Source organism: Limulus polyphemus, unplaced genomic scaffold, assembly GCF_000517525.1.
Source record: "Limulus polyphemus unplaced genomic scaffold, Limulus_polyphemus-2.1.2 Scaffold815, whole genome shotgun sequence".
NCBI classification, from domain to species: domain Eukaryota; kingdom Metazoa; phylum Arthropoda; class Merostomata; order Xiphosura; family Limulidae; genus Limulus; species Limulus polyphemus.
The window spans coordinates 395,214-402,498 of record NW_013666425.1 but is presented as its reverse complement, the minus strand read 5'-3'; the positions used below and the strand labels follow the sequence as shown (position 1 = coordinate 402,498).

Below are 7,285 nucleotides of genomic sequence, written 5' to 3'. Positions count from 1 at the left end.
TTTTGTTGTTGTTCTTGACTTGATTTTTATTTTATTACCTTGTCTTCATAGTTACAATTTGCAAATAGTCAATAATATTGTAGGTCTTTTATTGGTGTTCTATCTACGTGCCATTATAACACATTTTCATCTCATCATTTAATTTCTGTTGTGCATATATTGTTGTATATAAGATATTTTAATGTGATTCATCAGGTGGAAAACAAGTTTTATAATAATGGAATGTATGAAAAGTCACTCGAAAAACGGCGCTAACTTGGTAACCCGTGGCCCGATTTTAACAAAACTTGTTTTAATCTGTTTCTATTCATTCCATTACAAACATGGCACTATTGTGCACCGTTTTTGCTGTATTTAATTACAGACAAGCACACAAACAAACAATCTCAGAGTTTTAGTAGTATATAGATTGTGCTAGTTTTGATCGTTGGAATTTATTTCATTCCAATTATATTTGCCCCAAAAACGTTATGTAATGGTATTTTGTACTTTATTAGTTTAAGAGCATTATTTATAATAAATGGTGCCAATTGCAAATAAATAAAAGTTAAAACAGTGATGATGATAGTATCTCTGTAGACCGCACGCTATAGTAGCCCCCCCTAAAGAAAGGCCCTAAATTTTAAGAATGTTATAAAATGACAAATTCCAAAATAAGCATTTTACTTTTTTTAATATCACATTCATACGTAAACCCTGTTATCAATTAATAGTTATTCATACTGTTTTCCAAAATACTTTTTGACTATTTTACCTGTATGTGTAATTTTTTGTCTTTTTTTTTTATATCCCCATAAGATAACTCTTACATCCTCAAAATCATTTGATAGAATTTAGGTAATATTAAGAGCTCATAAATCACTTTTTTCTTGAGGTAAGTAATGTAAGAAGTGATCTTACTTAAGTCTACAAAATTATTAGGGTGATCAATAAGACAAAGGACTCTTGACTTCTTTGTGGTGTTTTCTGAAAATGATAAGACAAAAGGACTCAAATTTAAGATTTGGAAAAGACAGACTAAGCTTCAATTAAGACAAAACTATTATTCTAACAGGGTTATTGACTTGTGGAATGATTTGTCATCATTAGTAGTGGAGGACACCTTACAAGAGTTTAAGACCAGAATCTATGATTTCCTTATGAATAAAGTTGGGTATAAATTTTTTACTTTTTTCAAAGGTTGTGGTGCAAGGACACCCTTGAAAAACTAAATGGTCCAACGATTTCTATATGTTGTGTTTTAGTTTTCCCTTTCATCTTTCTAATTTTGATTAGCATATGCTGTAAATTCTATTTCTATATTTAATCATGAAAAACAGAGTATATATAAAATAATGAACTATGAAATAGTTAATATATTATTTTTCTTTTTGATATATCTAGTAGTGTTTGTTTGAATTGGCTTTTGTACAATAGCATAGCATTAAATTACAACAAGGGAACTTTTGGTCCATCTTGTCTGACCTATCCACTACATTTAACTAATTAACATTTAACAGCATTTATCAAATATTTATCACATTTTCCCTTACATTACCAGCATCTACCACATCTAAAGGTAACTCATTCCAAAGGCCAAACACCCTGATAAAAAAGTAAAGTTGTCTTAGGTGAAGAACATTCTTATCCTGCCAAAATTTATACGTGTCTCCTAGTTTTACCATTCTCACCATTAAATATGAAAATAGGTAATGCATCAACATTATCAATTCCATTAACAATTTTAAACACCTTAATCAGACCTAACTCTTCTTTTTTTTTTCAAGAGAAAACAAGTTGAGAAATATCAACCTAATATTACAACCTTATAATCCCAGCATTATCCTACTAGCCCTCCTTTTAACCATTTCCAACAATTCAATGTCCTTCCTGTGGTAAGAAGCCAAAGACTAAACACAATATTTCAAATGTGGCCTAACCAATGACCTACACAATAACATTATAATATCTTTTAGACTTGTATTCAGTATTTCTCTAGATACATCCTAAAATCCTATTTGCTCTACCACTAGCAACAGCACACTATTTGGATGGCATAAAACTTATCACCCACAACACCAAGATCTTTTTTTCTTCCATAACACTGTTAAGATTATTCCCATTAAAATTACACTCATAATAAAAATTGTGATATGGCCCCCAGTGGCTCAGCAGTATATTTGAAGGCTTATAATTATAGCGCTAAAAACCTGGTTTCAATAAATGTGGTGGGCAGAACACAGATAGACCATTGTGTAGCTTTGTGGTAAACAACAAATAAATAAAACAAATTGTGATATCTCACATGCATCACCTTGCATTTATTATAATTAAAAAACATCTGTCAATTATTCAACCAACTTACCAAATAATTCAAATCTTTTTGTAAAGCAGCAGTAGCATTCTCACAGTCAGTAACACCCCAAATGTTAATGTCATCAGCAAATTTAAGTAATCTATTGACCATTTTTTCATTTATGTCATTGATGTAAACTAAAAAGAGCAAAGGTCCTAACAGTCAGTCTTGAGGTACTCCACTCTTGTCATTAATCCAATTTGACATTTATAACAACCCTCTGCTTTCTTCCATGTAGCAAGTTTTCAATCCAATGAGCCAACCTATCTGCCATACACACAGTGATAACGTTTTAACAAGCCTTTCATGTGGCACCTTGTCAAATGCTTTCTGAAAACACAGATATCACTAAATCCACACTCGTACCCTCATCTACATAAGCAGTAACCTTTTCAAATGTCAAAAGGTTTGTAAAGTTAAATTTCCTTAGAAAAAACATACTAACTATCCAACTAAATTTTAAACTTTGTTGAATGACTTTCTAAAGCACCTTTTATCAAACTTTCATAAACTTTTCTAACTACAGATGTAAAACTAATAATAGGCCTATAATTACTAGGACAATTTTATCACCTCCCTTAAAAAGAGGAGTAATATTATTAGTCAATTTACAGTCATCTGGCAACTGCACACTATTCAAGAACTTAGAAAAATGGTAGCAAATAGCTCACATATCCAATCCTTAACTTCTTTCAATTTCATTGGGTAAATATTATCTGGGAAAGGAGTTTTATCATTCTTTAAACTTCCCAATTTTTACTTAACAAACTTACAATTAATATGACCACTTTATTATCGAACTTTGTTTCCATCTAGCAAGCGTTCATAATGAGGAATATTGCTTAAATCATTGGTAAACATTTAAGAAAAAATAAAACCAGCAGACTTGTATTTGTGATACATTTCACGTTAACAGGTATTTTATTGCTTACAAAAATTTATATTATTCTGTACATTTCACACTACACGATAACTTACAATTTTACATTATAATTTACAACGTACAGAAAATCCATAATACATATTGTTAACGTATTATCTTATCTCGTATTTTGTTGATTAACAAAAATTTGATGTTATCCTAATTTTAACAGATCTCACAAAGAGAGGACGAAATTATGAAGTAAGTTAATAACAAAAACTTTAAACATTTTTGTATTATTTTTAAATTTGTTATTCATGCCTTCCAACCTGTCATTAAAGCCGGAAACGTGTTACTAAGAGCAGAATTTTTGATTTTTTCTTACAGGTCCATAGATGGTAGCAGCAACAATAAATTATAGTTTGGGCAAAAATAATGTGACATATCAATTAACTAAATATCAAATATAAATATTCCAAAACGATATTAAGAGTCCCTTTAATTTAAGTGAGTACACTGGAGATGAAGTGCTAATTTGCTAAAGTTTGTGGAAGTACTCCCTCCTCCAAAAAAAATTAAACATCAACCCTATTATATCATAAAATGCTTCAATTTTGATTTTTCTCAATATTGTCTTATTTTTATTTATTTTTCAACTGAAATTTGTATCACATCACTAGATCTCAGTACAGTTTCGTGTTTTACTAATATTACATTGACACACACACGTATATATATATATATTTGTTTATTTTGTAACTAACCTATAGGGTTTGTTTGTTTGTTTGTTTTTTGATTATGCACAAAGCTACACAAGGGCTATCTGTGCTCTGCCCACCACGGGTATCGAAACCCGGATTCTAGCGTTGTAAGTCCGCAGACATACCGCTGTGCCACTGGGGGGCAACCGATAGGGAAGAAACTGTCTTTAATTTACAGTGTTGTAGGATTATTCTGTTACTTTTTTTATTTTTTTTCAAACTTCATGTTTTGTTTGATTTCGTTGTTGTTAAGCGCAAAGCTACACAATGGGTTAACGGGTTAACGGTGCTCTGCCCACCTCGGGTATCAAAACCCAATTTTTAGCATTGTAAACCTTCAGATTTACCGCTAAGTCACTAGGGGTGGGAGGCAATTTCTTGCAAAAAATTATTTGGTTACACACCTTAGCCTTCTAAAATTCATTTTCTGAAGTGATTATTCGTTGTATCCCAGTCTTAGATAAGAACAAGTGGGGTGGAACAAGATTAATTTTAGAAACAGTTTTTATATATTACAACTATATATATATACACTACCACTCTGAGGTTTGGATACATCTTGATTCCCCAGTGGCATAAAGGTATGTGTGCATACTTGCAACGCTAGAAACAGGTTTCGATACCCGTAGTGGGCAGAGCACAGATAGTCCATTGTGTAGCTTTGTGCTTAACCTCAAACAAACGAAACATTTTGATGATTATTCAGTATTTTTTTAGTTCTGTAAAATAAAGATTTAATGTGTAGTTCTTTTGGTTATCGATTGAACTGTTTATAATTTCCAACCCATAACAAATTTCCTGATGATTTTTTTCCATGCATTTTATACTTTTTAAATTGACAGCTTATTTCCTATGATTCCAATGCACATAAATATATATTACAAGTATCTGAACAGAATGAACAGTTGTCATAATTCTTTTTGCAGTTGGCTAGTTAATCGGTCAATAACATTGTTCCACTTTATATAAATCATATATACGCACCACATTTTAATATAGCTCAAATTAAAGACATTTCTATTGCTAGCCTATGAGCCAAGTCATATGTACTTTGTGGACAGAAGATTGTTTGTTATGAAAAAATATTTAAATTGTGTTCAAACTACTCTTGACACAAAAATACAGACTGGAACACTAGATGATAAGTCAAGGTCAGGAAGAAACAAGCTGAAACAGCAGAAAGAGGAGAAAGTGCATAAAATAATTTGTTTACACCTTAGAAGACTCACTACACCCAGTGTCACTCATTGCTTAGATCATCCCATTCAGGAATGAACCTGTTTCTGTCTTAACAGTAAAACGTTGGATATATTAAAGCAAGCGTGCATGGCCAATTTTCAGCCCAGAATTAATACGAATCATAAGCGATTGAAGTGGACTAGTGAACACAAAAAGTCGGCTGCTGAACAAGGAAGATTGTGCTATAGACAGAGAAATCCAAGTTCGAAATTCCTGGGTCCAATCAACGAGTATATGTTTGAAGGCGTAGCACGGAGCGAATGAAACAGCAATGCGTCATACCAAGTGACACTTGTGTGGGTATGTCGGGTGGGGTGTTTGATAAGTATCTGATAAGACAAGTGGCTCAATGTTAGAGTCGCAAAGGTTCAAATATAGCTCTACCTAAGTTAGGACTGCTGACCAGATGATAAATAACTAATTGGCAATACCGTTTGTGTTTGTCCATGGCAGATATTTAGATTATTGAAAAAAGTTCAGAAGTTGGAAATTTCTCTTCATCCTTCTCATGGTGTAGAAGATGTGTTAGGAGAGCATCGTGGTGAAAAATCTCTTCGCTCCACCCAGGCTATTGCCGTGAAGAAAGCCGGAAAAGTTTAAACTGTCACTCAAAGCGGAGACAGATTTTGTTTCTCCTTGTGGTGAGATTGTTCTTGAGACCATCTGAAACTTCTTTGCTCTAAGTAAACTTCAAACTAACACAAATAACAAAACAAAATTGGAAAGTGGTCAAAATATCCAATACCCAAAAATCTGATGTTGATGGAAAACAGGAATATCTCACAAAAAATATATTTTCACTGGTCGGGCGTTGTATATAGCAATACCACCACCCACACTGCTACTTTTAACCGAATAGTGAGATTGACTGTCACTTTTATAATGCTCCCACGGGTAAAGTCCAGAGTGTGTTCAGCGGTATATCGTATTCCAAACCGTAGCCGTAAACTTTATTTAAAAGGATTGAGCATGACATGTTTCGTTGTACGTGACAAATGAAAACGATTAATACATTTTAGTTTTCAATATTTTAAACTAACGAGCGCAAGGCCCCCAAACAGTTATCTTTCTTTGTTTAAGACTGGCATTATGCATAAATGCTCAATGAAAATTGTTATTAAAAAACAATGTCTTAAAGCCAAAAATATTGTAGTTTACTCTATAATAATAAAAGGGCACGTCTGTGTGTCTGTGTCTGTATGTGTGACTGCCATGACTCCAAGAGGAAAGAACCTAGAAACCTGACACTTTGCACACATACTAAGTGGCCCAGAGAGTGTGCACCTCAGTATTATTTTTTATCTAAGTGCGTGCGCGCATGCGCATCTTTTTAATGAGGCAAGCTAGCGAAAAACCACATAGGAAAGAAGGGGTTCCTTATATTACAAGTAGAAATCACAGACAGACACACACGTGTGCGTGTGGTCACGTTCATGTCTTTGTATGTGTGCTCGCTATAGCTCCAAGAGGAAAGAACCTACAAACTTGAAATTTTGCACCCATACTAAGTGGACCCCGAGGGTTTGCACTTGGGTATTATTTCTTAACTATGTGCGCGCGCGCATGTGGATCGTGTTATGCGAAAAACGACATGGAAAAGAAATGTGACTACCATAGCTCCAAGAGGAAAGAGCCTAGAAACCTGAAATTTTGCACACATACTAAGTGGAACCTGAGGGTTTGCACCTGAGTATTATTACTTATCTTATCAACGTGCGTGCACATCTTTTTAAAGAGGCAACTTAGCGTGTGTGTGTGTGTTTCCAGACATCAGACTACCTGCTGTGTCTACTGAGGGGAATCGAACCCATGATTTTAGCATAGCAAATCCGAAGCCTTACCGCTGTCACACAGGGGGACAAGCAAGTTAGCAAAAAACCACAAAGAAAATAAGTGGTTCCTTATATTACAAATTATAGATATAAATCACAGATAGACAGACAGACATGCAAGTGCACACCTTAATGAGGCAATCTAGCAAAAAATACATAGAAAAAAGTAGTTTCTTATATAACAACTTCTAATGTATAGAAAAGTGCGTTTTGGTAACAATGCGTACCAACAATGGCTTATATATCATGTTGCTTA

At 33.5% G+C, this 7,285-nt stretch overlaps 1 long non-coding RNA gene across 1 annotated transcript in view; it reads right to left on the bottom strand.

Annotated features, from left to right (window-relative positions):
* LOC111086059 overlaps positions 1-3,140 on the bottom strand; it is a 7,800-nt gene extending 4,660 nt beyond the window's left edge. Inside the window, exon 1 of the long non-coding RNA XR_002610823.1 lies at positions 2,345-3,140. This is a non-coding gene — a long non-coding RNA (uncharacterized LOC111086059). The remainder of the gene's footprint in view (positions 1-2,344) is intronic.
* Between the last annotated feature and the right edge of the window lie 4,145 nt (positions 3,141-7,285).